The 18,007-nt window shown below is 51.4% G+C and overlaps 13 non-coding genes and 3 pseudogenes across 13 annotated transcripts; all 16 read left to right on the forward strand.

Moving 5' to 3' along the window:
- Positions 1-91: 91 nt before the first annotated feature.
- Positions 92-210, forward strand: LOC138245114 (5S ribosomal RNA). Its single transcript, XR_011193728.1, has one exon. It is a non-coding gene; the product is annotated as a 5S ribosomal RNA (ribosomal RNA).
- Positions 211-745: 535 nt separating this feature from the next.
- On the forward strand, positions 746-864 carry LOC138218978 (5S ribosomal RNA; annotated as a pseudogene).
- A 537-nt stretch (positions 865-1,401) lies between these two features.
- On the forward strand, positions 1,402-1,520 carry LOC138245509 (5S ribosomal RNA). The gene has a single exon (XR_011194119.1). It is a non-coding gene; the product is annotated as a 5S ribosomal RNA (ribosomal RNA).
- A 537-nt stretch (positions 1,521-2,057) lies between these two features.
- On the forward strand, positions 2,058-2,176 carry LOC138218641 (5S ribosomal RNA; annotated as a pseudogene).
- A 537-nt stretch (positions 2,177-2,713) lies between these two features.
- On the forward strand, positions 2,714-2,832 carry LOC138245510 (5S ribosomal RNA). The gene has a single exon (XR_011194120.1). It is a non-coding gene; the product is annotated as a 5S ribosomal RNA (ribosomal RNA).
- Positions 2,833-3,369: 537 nt separating this feature from the next.
- LOC138243724 (5S ribosomal RNA) lies at positions 3,370-3,488 on the forward strand. Its single transcript, XR_011192342.1, has one exon. It is a non-coding gene; the product is annotated as a 5S ribosomal RNA (ribosomal RNA).
- A 537-nt stretch (positions 3,489-4,025) lies between these two features.
- Positions 4,026-4,144, forward strand: LOC138217067 (5S ribosomal RNA). Its single transcript, XR_011180780.1, has one exon. It is a non-coding gene; the product is annotated as a 5S ribosomal RNA (ribosomal RNA).
- A 537-nt stretch (positions 4,145-4,681) lies between these two features.
- LOC138217068 (5S ribosomal RNA) lies at positions 4,682-4,800 on the forward strand. Its single transcript, XR_011180781.1, has one exon. It is a non-coding gene; the product is annotated as a 5S ribosomal RNA (ribosomal RNA).
- Positions 4,801-5,337: 537 nt separating this feature from the next.
- Positions 5,338-5,456, forward strand: LOC138218149 (5S ribosomal RNA; annotated as a pseudogene).
- A 537-nt stretch (positions 5,457-5,993) lies between these two features.
- Positions 5,994-6,112, forward strand: LOC138245023 (5S ribosomal RNA). Its single transcript, XR_011193639.1, has one exon. It is a non-coding gene; the product is annotated as a 5S ribosomal RNA (ribosomal RNA).
- A 537-nt stretch (positions 6,113-6,649) lies between these two features.
- On the forward strand, positions 6,650-6,768 carry LOC138216358 (5S ribosomal RNA). The gene has a single exon (XR_011180070.1). It is a non-coding gene; the product is annotated as a 5S ribosomal RNA (ribosomal RNA).
- A 537-nt stretch (positions 6,769-7,305) lies between these two features.
- On the forward strand, positions 7,306-7,424 carry LOC138243736 (5S ribosomal RNA). Its single transcript, XR_011192354.1, has one exon. It is a non-coding gene; the product is annotated as a 5S ribosomal RNA (ribosomal RNA).
- Positions 7,425-7,961: 537 nt separating this feature from the next.
- Positions 7,962-8,080, forward strand: LOC138245381 (5S ribosomal RNA). The gene has a single exon (XR_011193991.1). It is a non-coding gene; the product is annotated as a 5S ribosomal RNA (ribosomal RNA).
- A 537-nt stretch (positions 8,081-8,617) lies between these two features.
- On the forward strand, positions 8,618-8,736 carry LOC138245359 (5S ribosomal RNA). Its single transcript, XR_011193969.1, has one exon. It is a non-coding gene; the product is annotated as a 5S ribosomal RNA (ribosomal RNA).
- Positions 8,737-9,273: 537 nt separating this feature from the next.
- On the forward strand, positions 9,274-9,392 carry LOC138244440 (5S ribosomal RNA). The gene has a single exon (XR_011193053.1). It is a non-coding gene; the product is annotated as a 5S ribosomal RNA (ribosomal RNA).
- Positions 9,393-9,929: 537 nt separating this feature from the next.
- Positions 9,930-10,048, forward strand: LOC138245474 (5S ribosomal RNA). The gene has a single exon (XR_011194084.1). It is a non-coding gene; the product is annotated as a 5S ribosomal RNA (ribosomal RNA).
- The last annotated feature ends 7,959 nt before the right edge of the window (positions 10,049-18,007 follow it).

The following is an 18,007-nucleotide window of genomic DNA, read 5'->3' on the forward strand; positions in this document are numbered from 1 at the left end:
AAGAGAAAAACGCAAGGGAAAAAAGCAGCGTCGTAAAAGAGGTGACGGAGCTGTCCTCTCAATAAGAAGGGTGCCAGCGAGCCTTGCTCTCGCTTATGGCCACACCCCCTTGAGCACGCCTGATCTCGTCTGATCTCGGAAGCTAAACAGGGATGGGCCTGGTTAGTACTTGGATGGGAGACCGCCTGGGAATACCAGGTGCTGTAAGCTTTTAAGCGCAGGAGGCGCCCTATCCCCGCTCGCTGGCTCATTCCCCTGTTCACACGTGCAGTGCGGCTTGTCCGTCTGTTTATTTGTCAGCTTTGGCGAGACACGGGTGCTTGTGTATTAGCGTGAGCGTTTTTTATTCTGATCAGGAACAGTTTAACAAGTCCGCAAAGGATCGAGGAAAGGTTTATCGCCAGCTGAAAAGAGACACAGCGCTTCGGCTGTGGAGACTTGTTCGGCTGGCGTTCGGAGAGTCGCGTTTTTCAGAATTGTATTGAGATTGTTTTCCACAGAGCTCAGATGTCAAAGCACAGCAGCAGCTCTCCACAGCGATCCTCTATAGCGCCCTTTCTCCCGCAGCTCCGTCCTCATTGGAAGGAAGCAAGAGTGAAAGGCTGAAGTGAAATAGAGCGGGGACGAAGGCAGTGAAGAGAGAACGTGGGAAGAAGAGAAAAACGCAAGGGAAAAAAAGCAGCGTCGTAAAAGAGGTGACGGAGCTGTCCTCTCAATAAGAAGGGTGCCAGCGAGCCTTGCTCTCGCTTACGGCCACACCCCCTTGAGCACGCCTGATCTTGTCTGATCTCAGAAGCTAAACAGGGATCGGCCTGGTTAGTACATGGATGGGAGACCGCCTGGGATTACCAGGTGCTGTAAGCTTTTAAGCGCAGGAGGCGCCCTATCCCCGCTCGCTCGCTCATTCCCCTGTTCACACGTGCAGTGCGGCTTGTCCGTCTGTTTATTTGTCAGCTTTGGCGAGACACGGGTGCTTGTGTATTAGCGTGAGCGTTTTTTATTCTGATCAGGAACAGTTTTACAAGTCCGCAAAGGATCGAAGAAAGGTTTATCGCCAGCTGAAAAGAGACACAGCGCTTCGGCTGTGGAGACTTGTTCGGCTGGCGTTCGGAGAGTCGCGTTTTTCAGAATTGTATTGAGATCGTTTTCCACAGAGCTCAGATGTCAAAGCACAGCAGCAGCTCTCCACAGCGATCCTCTATAGCGCCCTTTCTCCCGCAGCTCCGTCCTCATTGGTCGGAAGCAAAAGTGAAAGGCTGAAGTGAAATAGAGCGGGGACGAAGGCAGTGAAGAGAGAGAACGTGGGAAGAAGAGAAAAACGCAAGGGAAAAAAAGCAGCGTCGTAAAAGAGGTGACGGAGCTGTCCTCTCAATAAGAAGGGTGCCAGCGAGCCTTGCTCTCGCTTACGGCCACACCCCCTTGAGCACGCCTGATCTCATCTGATCTTGGAAGCTAAACAGGGATGGGCCTGGTTAGTACTTGGATGGGAGACCGCCTGGGAATACCAGGTGCTGTAAGCTTTTAAGCGCAGGAGGCGCCCTATCCCCGCTCGCTGGCTCATTCCCCTGTTCACACGTGCAGTGCGGCTTGTCCGTCTGTTTATTTGTCAGCTTTGGCGAGACACGGGTGCTTGTGTATTAGCGTGAGCGTTTTTTATTCTGATCAGGAACAGTTTAACAAGTCCGCAAAGGATCGAGGAAAGGTTTATCGCCAGCTGAAAAGAGACACAGCGCTTCGGCTGTGGAGACTTGTTCGGCTGGCGTTCGGAGAGTCGCGTTTTTCAGAATTGTATTGAGATCGTTTTCCACAGAGCTCAGATGTCAAAGCACAGCAGCAGCTCTCCACAGCGATCCTCTATAGCGCCCTATCTCCCGCAGCTCCGTCCTCATTGGAAGGAAGCAAGAGTGAAAGGCTGAAGTGATATAGAGCGGGGACGAAGGCAGTGAAGAGAGAGAACGTGGGAAGAAGAGAAAAACGCAAGGGAAAAAAAGCAGCGTCGTAAAAGAGGTGACGGAGCTGTCCTCTCAATAAGAAGGGTGCCAGCGAGCCTTACTCTCGCTTACGTCCACACCCCCTTGCGCACGCCTGATCTCGTTTGATCTCGGAAGCTAAACAGGGATGGGCCTGGTTAGTACTTGGATGGGAGACCGCCTGGGATTACCAGGTGCTGTAAGCTTTTAAGCGCAGGAGGCGCCCTATCCCCGCTCGCTCGCTCATTCCCCTGTTCACACGTGCAGTGCGGCTTGTCCGTCTGTTTATTTGTCAGCTTTGGCGAGACACGGGTGCTTGTGTATTAGCGTGAGCGTTTTTTATTCTGATCAGGAACAGTTTTACAAGTCCGCAAAGGATCGAAGAAAGGTTTATCGCCAGCTGAAAAGAGACACAGCGCTTCGGCTGTGGAGACTTGTTCGGCTGGCGTTCGGAGAGTCGCGTTTTTCAGAATTGTATTGAGATCGTTTTCCACAGAGCTCAGATGTCAAAGCACAGCAGCAGCTCTCCACAGCGATCCTCTATAGCGCCCTTTCTCCCGCAGCTCCGTCCTCATTGGAAGGAAGCAAAAGTGAAAGGCTGAAGTGAAATAGAGCGGGGACGAAGGCAGTGAAGAGAGAGAACGTGGGAAGAAGAGAAAAACGCAAGGGAAAAAAAGCAGCGTCGTAAAAGAGGTGACGGAGCTGTCCTCTCAATAAGAAGGGTGCCAGCGAGCCTTGCTCTCGCTTACGGCCACACCCCCTTGAGCACGCCTGATCTCATCTGATCTTGGAAGCTAAACAGGGATGGGCCTGGTTAGTACTTGGATGGGAGACCGCCTGGGAATACCAGGTGCTGTAAGCTTTTAAGCGCAGGAGGCGCCCTATCCCCGCTCGCTGGCTCATTCCCCTGTTCACACGTGCAGTGCGGCTTGTCCGTCTGTTTATTTGTCAGCTTTGGCGAGACACGGGTGCTTGTGTATTAGCGTGAGCGTTTTTTATTCTGATCAGGAACAGTTTAACAAGTCCGCAAAGGATCGAGGAAAGGTTTATCGCCAGCTGAAAAGAGACACAGCGCTTCGGCTGTGGAGACTTGTTCGGCTGGCGTTCGGAGAGTCGCGTTTTTCAGAATTGTATTGAGATCGTTTTCCACAGAGCTCAGATGTCAAAGCACAGCAGCAGCTCTCCACAGCGATCCTCTATAGCGCCCTATCTCCCGCAGCTCCGTCCTCATTGGAAGGAAGCAAGAGTGAAAGGCTGAAGTGATATAGAGCGGGGACGAAGGCAGTGAAGAGAGAGAACGTGGGAAGAAGAGAAAAACGCAAGGGAAAAAAAGCAGCGTCGTAAAAGAGGTGACGGAGCTGTCCTCTCAATAAGAAGGGTGCCAGCGAGCCTTGCTCTCGCTTACGGCCACACCCCCTTGAGCACGCCTGATCTCGTCTGATCTCGGAAGCTAAACAGGGATGGGCCTGGTTAGTACTTGGATGGGAGACCGCCTGGGAATACCAGGTGCTGTAAGCTTTTAAGCGCAGGAGGCGCCCTATCCCCGCTCGCTCGCTCATTCCCCTGTTCACACGTGCAGTGCGGCTTGTCCGTCTGTTTATTTGTCAGCTTTGGCGAGACACGCGTGCTTGTGTATTAGCGTGAGCGTTTTTTATTCTGATCAGGAACAGTTTAACAAGTCCGCAAAGAATCGAGGGAAGGTTTATCGCCAGCTGAAAAGAGACACAGCGCTTCGGCTGTGGAGACTTGTTCGGCTGGCGTTCGGAGAGTCGCGTTTTTCAGAATTGTATTGAGATCGTTTTCCACAGAGCTCAGATGTCAAAGCACAGCAGCAGCTCTCCACAGCGATCCTCTATAGCGCCCTTTCTCCCGCAGCTCCGTCCTCATTGGAAGGAAGCAAGAGTGAAAGGCTGAAGTGAAATAGAGCGGGGACGAAGGCAGTGAAGAGAGAGAACGTGGGAAGAAAAGAAAAACGCAAGGGAAAAAGAGCAGCGTCGTAAAAGAGGTGACGGAGCTGTCCTCTCAATAAGAAGGGTGCCAGCGAGCCTTGCTCTCGCTTACGGCCACACCCCCTTGAGCACGCCTGATCTCGTCTGATCTCGGAAGCTAAACAGGGATGGGCCTGGTTAGTACTTGGATGGGAGACTGCCTGGGAGTACCAGGTGCTGTAAGCTTTTAAGCGCAGGAGGCGCCCTATCCCCGCTCGCTCGCTCATTCCCCTGTTCACACGTGCAGTGCGGCTTGTCCGTCTGTTTATTTGTCAGCTTTGGCGAGACACGGGTGCTTGTGTATTAGCGTGAGCGTTTTTTATTCTGATCAGGAACAGTTTTATAAGTCCGCAAAGGATCGAAGAAAGGTTTATCGCCAGCTGAAAAGAGACACAGCGCTTCGGCTGTGGAGACTTGTTCGGCTGGCGTTCGGAGAGTCGCGTTTTTCAGAATTGTATTGAGATCGTTTTCCACAGAGCTCAGATGTCAAAGCACAGCAGCAGCTCTCCACAGCGATCCTCTATAGCGCCCTTTCTCCCGCAGCTCCGTCCTCATTGGAAGGAAGCAAGAGTGAAAGGCTGAAGTGAATTAGAGCGGGGACGAAGGCAGTGAAGAGAGAGAACGTGGGAAGAAGAGAAAAACGCAAGGGAAAAAGAGCAGCGTCGTAAAAGAGGTGACGGAGCTGTCCTCTCAATAAGAAGGGTGCCAGCGAGCCTTGCTCTCGCTTACGGCCACACCCCCTTGAGCACGCCTGATCTCGTCTGATCTCGGAAGCTAAACAGGGATGGGCCTGGTTAGTACTTGGATGGGAGACTGCCTGGGAGTACCAGGTGCTGTAAGCTTTTAAGCGCAGGAGGCGCCCTATCCCCGCTCGCTCGCTCATTCCCCTGTTCACACGTGCAGTGCGGCTTGTCCGTCTGTTTATTTGTCAGCTTTGGCGAGACACGGGTGCTTGTGTATTAGCGTGAGCGTTTTTTATTCTGATCAGGAACAGTTTAACAAGTCCGCAAAGGATCGAGGAAAGGTTTATCGCCAGCTGAAAAGAGACACAGCGCTTCGGCTGTGGAGACTTGTTCGGCTGGCGTTCGGAGAGTCGCGTTTTTCAGAATTGTATTGAGATCGTTTTCCACAGAACTCAGATGTCAAAGCACAGCAGCAGCTCTCCACAGCGATCCTCTATAGCGCCCTATCTCCCGCAGCTCCGTCCTCATTGGAAGGAAGCAAGAGTGAAAGGCTGAAGTGATATAGAGCGGGGACGAAGGCAGTGAGGAGAGAGAACGTGGGAAGAAGAGAAAAACGCAAGGGAAAAAAAGCAGCGTCGTAAAAGAGGTGACGGAGATGTCCTCTCAATAAGAAGGGTGCCAGCGAGCCTTGCTCTCGCTTACGTCCACACCCCCTTGAGCACGCCTGATCTCGTCTGGTTTCGGAAGCTAAACAGGGCTGGGCCTGGTTAGTACTTGGATGGGAGACCGCCTGGGAATACCAGGTGTTGTAAGCTTTTAAGCGCAGGAGGCGCCCTATCCCCGCTCGCTCGCTCATTCCCCTGTTCACACGTGCAGTGCGGCTTGTCCGTCTGTTTATTTGTCAGCTTTGGCGAGACACGGGTGCTTGTGTATTAGCGTGAGCGTTTTTTATTCTGATCAGGAACAGTTTTACAAGTCCGCAAAGGATCGAGGAAAGGTTTATCGCCAGCTGAAAAGAGACACAGCGCTTCGGCTGTGGAGACTTGTTCGGCTGGTGTTCGGAGAGTCGCGTTTTTCAGAATTGTATTGAGATCGTTTTCCACAGAGCTCAGATGTCAAAGCACAGCAGCAGCTCTCCACAGCGATCCTCTATAGCGCCCTTTCTCCCGCAGCTCCGTCCTCATTGGAAGGAAGCAAGAGTGAAAGGCTGAAGTGAAATGGAGCAGGGACGAAGGCAGTGAAGAGAGAGAACGTGGGAAGAAGAGAAAAACGCAAGGGAAAAAAAGCAGCGTCGTAAAAGAGGTGACGGAGCTGTCCTCTCAATAAGAAGGGTGCCAGCGAACCTTGCTCTCGCTTACGGCCACACTCCCTTGAGCACGCCTGATCTCATCTGATCTCGGAAGCTAAACAGGGATGGGCCTGGTTAGTACTTGGATGGGAGACCGCCTGGGAATACCAGGTGCTGTAAGCTCTTAAGCGCAGGAGGTGCCCTATCCCCGCTCGCTCGCTCATTCCCCTGTTCACACGTGCAGTGCGGCTTGTCCGTCTGTTTATTTGTCAGCTTTGGTGAGACACGGGTGCTTGTGTATTAGCGTGAGCGTTTTTTATTCTGATCAGGAACAGTTTTACAAATCCGCAAAGGATCGAAGAAAGGTTTATCGCCAGCTGAAAAGAGACACAGCGCTTCGGCTGTGGAGACTTGTTCGGCTGGCGTTCGGAGAGTCGCGTTTTTCAGAATTGTATTGAGATCGTTTTTCACAGAGCTCAGATGTCAAAGCACAGCAGCAGCTCTCCACAGCGATCCTCTATAGCGCCCTTTCTCCCGCAGCTCCGTCCTCATTGGAAGGAAGCAAGAGTGAAAGGCTGAAGTGAAATAGAGCGGGGACGAAGGCAGTGAAGAGAGAGAACGTGGGAAGAAGAGAAAAACGCAAGGGAAAAAGAGCAGCGTCGTAAAAGAGGTGATGGAGCTGTCCTCTCAATAAGAAGGGTGCCAGCGAGCCTTGCTCTCGCTTACGGCCAAACCCCCTTGAGCACGCCTGATCTCGTCTGATCTCGGAAGCTAAACAGGGATGGGCCTGGTTAGTACTTGGATGGGAGACCACCTGGGAGTATCAGGTGCTGTAAGCTTTTAAGCGCAGGAGGCGCCCTATCCCCGCTCGCTCGCTCATTCCCCTGTTCACACGTGCAGTGCGGCTTGTCCGTCTGTTTATTTGTCAGCTTTGGCGAGACACGGTTGCTTGTGTATTAGCGTGAGCGTTTTTTATTCTGATCAGGAACAGTTTTACAAGTCCGCAAAGGATCGAGGAAAGGTTTATCGCCAGCTGAAAAGAGACACAGCGCTTCGGCTGTGGAGACTTGTTCGGCTGGCGTTCGGAGAGTCGCGTTTTTCAGAATTGTATTGAGATCGTTTTCCACAGAGCTCAGATGTCAAAGCACAGCAGCAGCTCTCCACAGCGATCCTCTATAGCGCCCTTTCTCCCGCAGCTCCGTCCTAATTGGAAGGAAGCAAGAGTGAAAGGCTGAAGTGAAATAGAGCGGGGACGAAGGCAGTGAAGAGAGAGAACGTGGGAAGAAGAGAAAAACGCAAGGGAAAAAAAGCAGCGTCGTAAAAGAGGTGACGGAGGTGTCCCCTCAATAAGAAGGGTGCCAGCGAGCCTTGCTCTCGCTTACGGCCACACCCCCTTGAGCACGCCTGATCTCGTCTGATCTCGGAAGCTAAACAGGGATGGGCCTGGTTAGTACTTGGATGGGAGACCGCCTGGGAATACCAGGTGCTGTAAGCTTTTAAGCGCAGGAGGCGCCCTATCCCCGCTCGCTCGCTCATTCCCCTGTTCACACGTGCAGTGCGGCTTGTCCGTCTGTTTATTTGTCAGCTTTGGCGAGACACGGGTGCTTGTGTATTAGCGTGAGCGTTTTTTATTCTGATCAGGAACAGTTTTACAAGTCCGCAAAGGATCGAGGAAAGGTTTATCGCCAGCTGAAAAGAGACACAGCGCTTCGGCTGTGGAGACTTGTTCGGCTGGCGTTCGGAGAGTCGCGTTTTTCAGAAATGTATTGAGATCGTTTTCCACAGAGCTCAGATGTCAAAGCACAGCAGCAGCTCTCCACAGCGATCCTCTATAGCGCCCTTTCTCCCGCAGCTCCGTCCTCATTGGAAGGAAGCAAGAGTGAAAGGCTGAAGTGAAATAGAGCGGGGACGAAGGCAGTGAAGAGAGAGAACGTGGGAAGAAGAGAAAAACGCAAGGGAAAAAAAGCAGCGTCGTAAAAGAGGTGACGGAGCTGTCCTCTCAATAAGAAGGGAGCCAGCGAGCCTTGCTCTCGCTTACGGCCACACCACCTTGAGCACGCCTGATCTCGTCTGATCTTGGAAGCTAAACAGGGATGGGCCTGGTTAGTACTTGGATGGGAGACCGCCTGGGAATACCAGGTGCTGTAAGCTCTTAAGCGCAGGAGGCGCCCTATCCCAGCTCGCTGGCTCATTCCCCTGTTCACACGTGCAGTGCGGCTTGTCCGTCTGTTTATTTGTCAGCTTTGGCGAGACACGGGTGCTTGTGTATTAGCGTGAGCGTTTTTTATTCTGATCAGGAACAGTTTAACAAGTCCGCAAAGGATCGAGGAAAGGTTTATCGCCAGCTGAAAAGAGACACAGCGCTTCGGCTGTGGAGACTTGTTCGGCTGGCGTTCGGAGAGTCGCGTTTTTCAGAATTGTATTGAGATCGTTTTCCACAGAGCTCAGATGTCAAAGCACAGCAGCAGCTCTCCACAGCGATCCTCTATAGCGCCCTTTCTCCCGCAGCTCCGTCCTCATTGGAAGGAAGCAAGAGTGAAAGGCTGAAGTGAAATAGAGCGGGGACGAAGGCAGTGAAGAGAGAGAACGTGGGAAGAAGAGAAAAACGCAAGGGAAAAAGAGCAGCGTCGTAAAAGAGGTGACGGAGCTGTCCTCTCAATAAGAAGGGTGCCAGCGAGCCTTGCTCTCGCTTACAGCCACACCCCCTTGAGCACGCCTGATCTCGTCTGACCTCGGAAGCTAAACAGGGATGGGCCTGGTTAGTACTTGGATGGGAGACCGCCTGGGAATACCAGGTGCTGTAAGCTTTTAAGCGCAGGAGGCGCCCTATCCCCGCTCGCTCGCTCATTCCCCTGTTCACACGTGCAGTGCGGCTTGTCCGTCTGTTTATTTGTCAGCTTTGGCGAGACACGGGTGCTTGTGTATTAGCGTGAGCGTTTTTTATTCTGATCAGGAACAGTTTTACAAGTCCGCAAAGTATCGAGGAAAGGTTTATCGCCAGCTGAAAAGAGACACAGCGCTTCGGCTGTGGAGACTTGTTCGGCTGGCGTTCGGAGAGTCGCGTTTTTCAGAATTGTATTGAGATCGTTTTCCACAGAGCTCAGATGTCAAAGCACAGCAGCAGCTCTCCACAGCGATCCTCTATAGCGCCCTTTCTCCCGCAGCTCCGTCCTCATTGGAAGGAAGCAAGAGTGAAAGGCTGAAGTGAAATAGAGCGGGGACGAAGGCAGTGAAGAGAGAGAACGTGGGAAGAAGAGAAAAACGCAAGGGAAAAAAAGCAGCGTCGTAAAAGAGGTGACGGAGCTGTCCTCTCAATAAGAAGGGAGCCAGCGAGCCTTGCTCTCGCTTACGGCCACACCACCTTGAGCACGCCTGATCTCGTCTGATCTCGGAAGCTAAACAGGGATGGGCCTGGTTAGTACTTGGATGGGAGACCGCCTGGGAATACCAGGTGCTGTAAGCTCTTAAGCGCAGGAGGCGCCCTATCCCAGCTCGCTGGCTCATTCCCCTGTTCACACGTGCAGTGCGGCTTGTCCGTCTGTTTATTTGTCAGCTTTGGCGAGACACGGGTGCTTGTGTATTAGCGTGAGCGTTTTTTATTCTGATCAGGAACAGTTTAACAAGTCCGCAAAGGATCGAGGAAAGGTTTATCGCCAGCTGAAAAGAGACACAGCGCTTCGGCTGTGGAGACTTGTTCGGCTGGCGTTCGGAGAGTCGCGTTTTTCAGAATTGTATTGAGATCGTTTTCCACAGAGCTCAGATGTCAAAGCACAGCAGCAGCTCTCCACAGCGATCCTCTATAGCGCCCTTTCTCCCGCAGCTCCGTCCTCATTGGAAGGAAGCAAGAGTGAAAGGCTGAAGTGAAATAGAGTGGGGACGAAGGCAGTGAAGAGAGAGAACGTGGGAAGAAGAGAAAAACGCAAGGGAAAAAAAGCAGCGTCGTAAAAGAGGTGACGGAGCTGTCCTCTCAATAAGAAGGGTGCCAGCGAGCCTTGCTCTCGCTTACGGCCACACCCCCTTGAGCACGCCTGATCTCGTCTGATCTCGGAAGCTAAACACGGATGGGCCTGGTTAGTACTTGGATGGGAGACCGCCTGGGAATACCAGGTGCTGTAAGCTTTTAAGCGCATGAGGCGCCCTACCCCCGCTCGCTCGCTCATTCCCCTGTTCACACGTGCAGTGCGGCTTGTCCGTCTGTTTATTTGTCAGCTTTGGCAAGACACGGGTGCTTGTGTATTAGCGTGAGCGTTTTTTATTCTGATCATGAACAGTTTAACAAGTCCGCAAAGGATCGAGGAAAGGTTTATCGCCAGCTGAAAAGAGACACAGCGCTTCGGCTGTGGAGACTTTATTAATAAGGCCCCTCAGTAGTTGAGATCTCTGTTATTCCCATCTAGAAACATGCAATCAGCATGTTATTGCTGAAGCAATAGTCACAACATTATTCCACACCTGGGTGAGATGCGGGTTATGATGACAGTCATGCTTTCTACACCTTATACTGAGCTCAGAAATGGACCAAGCGGACATCTCACGAGCAGATCCCTCCGCGTATAAGAAAGGCAACTTGTCTCAGCAAAAATACAAAAAGGCAAAAACCCCACACTTGGAATGCAAACCTACCCTAAAAAGGAAACACGGTTTTAAAACGAACTTGATTTTCCCCTGGAGAAACCTTTTTATGGACACACATCGCATCTATTACACATGTAGAACTAAATATAAAGATAAAACTTAATATAAGAAGTCATGAAATATCACACATGACGAAGTCTGGTCCAGAATAAACAGTTTACACTGACCCACCTTTATTTACCCTGGTCACTCACTTCTATTAACTGTTTAACTGGGTAACAAATTAATATTTGTTTCAATTTGGGATCTACACCTGGGAGCCCTGAAATGTTGGCCAGAGGGGAGAAGCTGATATTCAGACGTGAGAATATATTAAAATAAAGGATCTGATGTTGTTTTTCACCTGTCTAATCAAAGCTTGTTCAAAAATTATCTGATTATAGGACACACGAGTTTATAATCATACTCATTCCACTTTTTAACCCCGTATATATGCACAATATGAAACGTATATACACTAAATCTCACGTGTGACTCCCATAATATACATTTCTTTACGAAAATTAGGAACACTTACTACAATTATCAACCCCCCATGACGAGGCAATATTTCATACCTTTGTTTCTTTGTGGGTTCAAAGTTCTGTCCTGTCGTTTCACACGTAATGTTTTGGTAGTTATCTCAATTTTCCTTTGCAATTATCTCCAAGATCATCATCAACTTTTTGTAAAACGCTATGCACAACTGATATTTAAAGAAAGTCCTGTACCAAAACGTCTTCGTAGGGAAAGACAACTTTTTTTCCTTACGTTAGTCGCTACACGGTTACTCAAAAAATCCATTCACCGCCTTTAAAAAAAAGTTTCGTTTTTTATTGTGGTTCACTGACATTTCTGTCACAATTCTGAGGGACCCCAAATAAAATTCACTTGCCGGTATAAAGACGCCGGCGAGGATAAGACAGGTATCGAGCCACCTGCGTATCTAGCGGACGTTTAAAATAAAAAAATGGCGTGTAATGTTGCGAAGGGCTACTGTTTTTTTTATAGTTTGTCGATTGTAAGGGACGTGGGCCGCGACAGAAATACTGGACGGGGTGGGAAAAGGTTTATTGATGGTTTATTGTACCGCAACGGTCACAATTGACTCACCAGCAAAGATGGCGCCGAGGCCACATCGGCTCCCTCCCGCCCTGCCTCGCACCGAAGCTCGAGCTGCGGAGCGCGACGCCAAACCGCCAGTCCACGGGCGCGGGCGCCGGACATAGACGTCATAAACCCTTCCGAGGCGCAGGAATTATAGATCACTGTAGTTTCTTCTGGACCCGGGTTAGGGACAGTGTGCCCTCCGTGAGAGTCTTCTGAGGAAGCCAGTGTCTCATGGGTGTCCAGGCTTGGTACCATCTGTCCATCACAGGACACACAGACACACACACTCACACACCCTGGACAGGACACCAGTCCATCACAGGACACACACACACTCATTCACACACCCTGGACAGGACACCAGTCCATCACAGGACATACACACACCCTAGATAGGACACCAGTCCATCACAGGACACACACACTCACACACCCTGGACAGGACACCAGTCACTCACAGGATACACACACACACTCACACACCCTGAACAGGACACCAGTCCCTCACAGGACACACACACACAACCTGGATAGGACACCAGTCCCTCACAGGACACTCAGACACACACACTCACACACCCTGGACAGGAACCAGTCCATCACATGACAAACACACATTCACTCACACACCCTGGACAGGACAGCACTCCATCATAGGACACACACACACCAGGGCCAGTTTTCCCAGAAGCCAATTAGCCCAAAAGCCTGTCTTTGGACCCGAAGAACACAGGGAGAACATGCAGACTCCACACAGACAGCCCCCCCCCCCCCCCGGGTCCAGACCCGAGCCCGGAGCCCCCCCGCGCTGAACCCCTCCGTACAGACGGCCGCACACAGCTCCGTTGTTCCCGATTCCCGAGGTGATCTGTTAAAAGAAGCCAGTGTGTTGCCTCCAGGTGACATTTCCTACTGGAGTCAGGACAGGAGGCTCTTCTGTACACAGAAGGGGATGGGGGTGGGGAACAAGCCGCCCAGCCCTGTGGTTGAAGCCGATACCCCGGCTTCTCTCCAGACACAGCTGGGTGAGCTCCTCCAGTCAGTACAGGGGGCTCTACTGTACACAGAGGGTGGCGGGGGTGTGGAACAACTCCTTTGTTCGGGGCCTTGGGGCATTCTTGTTGTGAAAGGCGCTATATAAAAAAAACTGAATTGAAATTGAATCTTACAGGTTTGGGTTTTTCAGAGATCTTGTCAGAGATCTTGTCTGACGTGCCCGTTTCAAAAACGTAACGACACTCCTCACGTCCGAGCGCCGCCGGTCTGTGACGTAACGTATCCTTACACAACCATGACGGTTTCATCATGGACAGCACGAAAGCCCGAAAGCCCGAAAAGTGGTTGACGTTTTAATTTGGCAACGCCACGATGGATCCCAGTTTTTTTTTTTATTTTGGAGGCCAAAAAGGACAACAAAGGAAACGTCCGGAGTGGATCGATGGTCATCTCTGCGGTTGTTCTGATGTTCTGAAAAAACAAAACAAAAAAAAAAACGGCTCGCTTGCCCGGTCGTGTAGTGTTTCCACACCCCACGCAAATCAACTTCTCTTCGCCCCTGGGGGCTCGTCGCCCGCAGCACCCCTCTCACGCCGACAACGAGGGCTCTTGGCCTCAATCCATCAACCACAAACTCTCCGGGATGAAAGAGAAAGACAGACTCTGTTCGTTCGTTTCGGGGGGGGGAGGGAAAAAAACAAAAGCTTTTTTTAAAAAACATTTCAATGATGCTTAACAAAAGAACAAAAATTACAATACAGATTAATGTCAAGGGTTTATTTAGTGACCCCCCCCCCCCCCCCCCATCTTACGATCATCACAGGACCTTAAAATAATACTTAATAATACAAGGTCATGCAGACGATCTGAGGACTCAGGTGGAGATAATGTGAAAGTTTTCCACAGTCCAGTCTGGGGTCCCTCAGCTTCAGTCCAGACTGGGATCTGGGGTCCCTCAGCTCCGGTCCAGTCCAGTCTGGGGCCCCTCAGCTCTGGTCCAGTCCAGTATGGGGCCCCTCAGCTCCAGTGCAGTCCAGTCCAGTCTGGTGTCCCTCAGCTCCAGTGCAGCCCAGTCTGGGGTCCCTCAGCTTCGGTCCAGCACAGACTGGGGTCCCTCAGCTTCGGCCCAGCACAGACTGGGGTCCCTCAGCTTCGGTCCAGCACAGTCTGGGGTCCCTCAGCTTCAGTCCAGACTGGTGTCCCTCAGCTTCGGCCCAGCACAGACTGGGGTCCCTCAGCTTCGGTCCAGACTGGGGTCCCTCAGCTCCAGTGCAGTCCAGACTGGGGTCCCTCAGCTTCGGTCCAGCACAGACTGGGGTCTCTCAGCTTCGGTCCAGACTGGGGTCCCTCAGCTTCAGTCCAGCACAGTCTGGGGTCCCTTAGCTTTGGTCCAGTCCAGTCTGGGGTCCCTCAGCTTCGGTCCAGCACAGCCTGGGGCCCCTCAGCTCCAGTCCAGTCCAGTCTGGGGCCCCTCAGCTTTGGTCCAGCACAGTCTGGAGTCCCTCAGCTTCGGTCCAGCACAGACTGGGGTCCCTCAGCTTTGGCCCAGCACAGACTGGGGTCCCTCAGCTTCGGTCCAGCACAGACTGGGGTCCCTCAGCTCCAGTCCAGTCCAGTCTGGTGTCTCTCAGCTCCGGTCCAGTGCAGTCTGGGGTCCCTCAGCTTCGGTCCAGCACAGTCTGGGGTCCCTTGGCTCCAGTCCAGTCCAGTCTGGTGTCCCTCAGCTCCAGTCCAGTCCAGTCCAGTCCAGTCCTTGGTGGGGAAGGCGACTCCGATCTTAGCTGGCACAGAACCAGGAAAGGAACCTGGAAAGAATATTGTTATTGCAGGTGTGAGGGACACAGACACGGACATCACCATGACATCAAACAGCAAGAGGAGACTCCTTCTTGAATCACAGACACGACCGGGCGGCGTCCCCCTGTCTGCTCACCTGCACCTCCTCTTCTTCTTCTTGTCCTTCCCGGCAGCCTGCTCCTCCTCTCCCTCGCTCTTCCTCTCCTGACACACGGTCTCCGCCGCCTCCATCGGCTCGTCCTTATCATCTGTCTCCACCGACATGCAGCTCAGCGACTTTAAAAAGACGCACCAGCACTTCTGAAGCAGAGACAGGAGAGTCACGTTAAGAGTCGGACTGGACACTCCAGGACATGAACACTGCACTGAGAGAGAGAGGGGTTCATACACACACACTGACTGGACACTCCAGTACATGAACACTGCACTGAGAGAGAGGGGGGTTCATACACACACACTGACTGGACACTGGACAGGAGTAAAGAGAGAATCAGAGCATTACCCACTTTCTTTTTCTTCTGTCTCACAGGAGGTGGTGATTGGACCTCCTCCAGCTGGAGTCCGAGTAGGGAGAGAGGGGGCAGGAGAGGGACAGCACAGGGAGAGAAAGAGAGAGACAGGTGAGTCAAATGTCCCAAGAGTACAGAGACTCTGCTGAGATCACACTCGCAGTGAGTGAGCCTGGGTGTAGCCCACTAATACTGACCCACTGTACACCATAGGACAGAGAAGAGGAGGAGGAGAGAGACACACTGCCTAGACACCACAGGACAGAGAGGAGGAGGAGAGAGACACACTGACTGGACACCACAGCACAGAGAGGAGGAGGAGAGAGACAGTGACAGACAGGGCTGACAAGACAGACAAGATGGCGAAACTCCACCACAGACAGGACAGGAGGCAGGGTGGGACCAGCACTGACCTTCTTCCTCTCTCCTGCCGGAGGAGCTGTCTCCACCTCCTCTTCCTCCTGCAAGTCAAGAGACAGGCTGAGAGAGAGACGGGCTGGTGGGACATCGGCGAACAGAGCTGAAGGCAGAGAGCCGGGGAGACAGGCCCAGCTGGGACAACGCAGGACAGACAGAGAGACAGACAGAAAGGAAGGAGAGAGAGACACAAAGATGAAGGCACAGAAAGACAGCAGGCAAAGAGAAAGATTGAGATTGAGGGACAAACAAACCGAGAGAGAGAGCGGAAGGAGAGAGAGAGAGGAAGGAGAGAGAAGGACAGACAGACTGACAGACGGGGCTGAAAGAGAGAGAGACAGAGAGGCAGGGACAGACAGACAGCAGGACGAGAGAGAGACAGAGATCGAGGGACAATAATTTGGTTTCGAAATTTATTCTGAAAATATACAATCATTCACTCCTGAAAAATATCGAGTTCAAATTATACATTATGTACAATATTGTAATCAACATATGGCTAATCATCAAAAATAAAAAAAAACTGTACTGGGGGACACAGCTGGCTGTGCTGTTCTGGACAGAACACACTGAGGTCCAGTTTCCACCTCCTGCAGGATCAAACAGCACCTCCACTGGCTCTCCAGTGAACAGAGGGACAGACAGAGAGGCTTCAGGCTGCAGGGTGACATTGTCTCTGTGAGCTGAAAGACAATCAGGACAGAGGATGATATAAGAACACACTCTGTCAAGAATATAGAGCCCTCTAGTGATCCTACTGTAGACCTGCTCACCACCCACAGTGACGATCACAGTGCTGATACTGCTTCCATTAAGGTCCCTCACTGTGTAGTTGCCCTGATCAGCTGGAGTGAGGGAGCGGAGTGTCAGAGAGCTGTTCTGCACTGACACTCACTGTTCGTAACTGGGGCCAGGGAGCCCTGCGCTGCTCAGTAAGACTATACGATTCCGGACAGATCGTGCAGGATCAAACAGCACCTCCACTGGACCAGCAGTGTGGAGGGGGGAGACAGAGAGGCACCAGGCTGCAGGCTGTGGACTTCTGAGTGAGCTGAAAAGGGACAGGTAGAAACATGTTGAATATTTAGTTTTACAACAATACCTTGAGTTTGGACTGCGATCAGCTTCATTTTGTATTTCAGCTGTGAAAATGCAATTTCAAAAATGCACGCCACAGTCATGTTAGGTTCAAGTTACAGTTGCATCACAACTCAATACATTTGCAATTCACTTCTGAGATAATTGTTCCTGGTGTTTGTGTTGTGTATGCCTTGCAATGGAGGGGTGAGAAATAATGGACTTATTACATTATAATGAATAATAATTGCTTACACTTATATAGTGCTTTTCTGGACACTCCACTCAAAGCGCTTTGCAGGACATGGGGACTCCCCTCCACCACCACAAATGTGCAGCATCCACCTGGATGATGGGACGGCAGCCATAGTGCACCAGAACGCTCCCCACACACCAGCTATGAGTGGGGAGGAGAGCAGAGTAATGAAGCCAATTCATAAATGGGGGTTATTAGGAGGCCATGATTGGTAAGGGTCAATGGGAAATTTGGCCAGGACACTGGGGTAAAACCCCTACTCTTTTCGAGAAACACCCCGGGATTTTTAATGACCACAGAGAGTCAGGACCTCGGTTTTACGTCTCATCTGAAGGACGGCACCTGTTTACAGTTTTTCCAGTGTCCCCGTCACTATACTGGGGCATTAGGACCCACATGGGCCACAGGGTGAGAGTTCCCCCTGGTGGCCCCACTAACACCTCTTCCAGCAGCAACCTTAGTTATTATTGTGAAGAATGAAAGAATATTAGGAACATGAAAAGGTTGAATGTTTTAAATGCGTTTTTTTACTGAAACATCCGCTACAGAGATGCGCACACACGTCATTACAAACGCACACCTGCACAGAGACGTCCTCAAGCGCCTTGTTCACAATTATGGGCTCCAATAGGAACAAAAAACGCCAGCCTGACAACTCGAGCATTCAAACCAAGAACCCAAAACGTACTTATGATGGCAGCCTGTGCAGAAAAGCAGAAAGAACCACAAGCCTTCTCTATTGGGAGGAAAAACACACACTCCCTCTCTCACACTCCTGATTTCCTTAAATAGCTCATTCTTCATCTCTGGCTCCTACATACAGTATAGCAGCGCTCAGTCTGCTTTGAATAAGCCATAAATCTAAGATTTGTTTTATCTGTTCCTCTTGTCTAGGCCTAGAGCTGCTTTTCATAAAAGAGCTGTTTGCATAAATAGCTAGGGTTACAGCTGAAGACACCAGCTTCATCCCCCAGTGTGTTATACGTCGGGAGCAAGAGAAGAGGGCCAGGCCGTGCCTTTTCATAGATTTTTCTTCTGAAAAGTCAGTTTCTCAGAGGCAGATTTAGCCCCTCATGCATTGTAGAGAGATAGACACGCCCGCGCGCGAACAGTTAGAGCTGCACCCTCACACAGAGTCAGACCCGCACAGACACATCCTCTTGTTTAAACAAATACACAAACCTGACGGCGCTCACAATGATCCAGACACACACACACACACACACACACACACACACACACACACACACACGACATCAGTAGTCACTCTTGCACACTGGACCCCAGCTCAGTCCTCACCTC

The sequence above is a fragment of the Lepisosteus oculatus genome, chromosome 14, assembly GCF_040954835.1.
Source record: "Lepisosteus oculatus isolate fLepOcu1 chromosome 14, fLepOcu1.hap2, whole genome shotgun sequence".
NCBI classification, from domain to species: domain Eukaryota; kingdom Metazoa; phylum Chordata; class Actinopteri; order Semionotiformes; family Lepisosteidae; genus Lepisosteus; species Lepisosteus oculatus.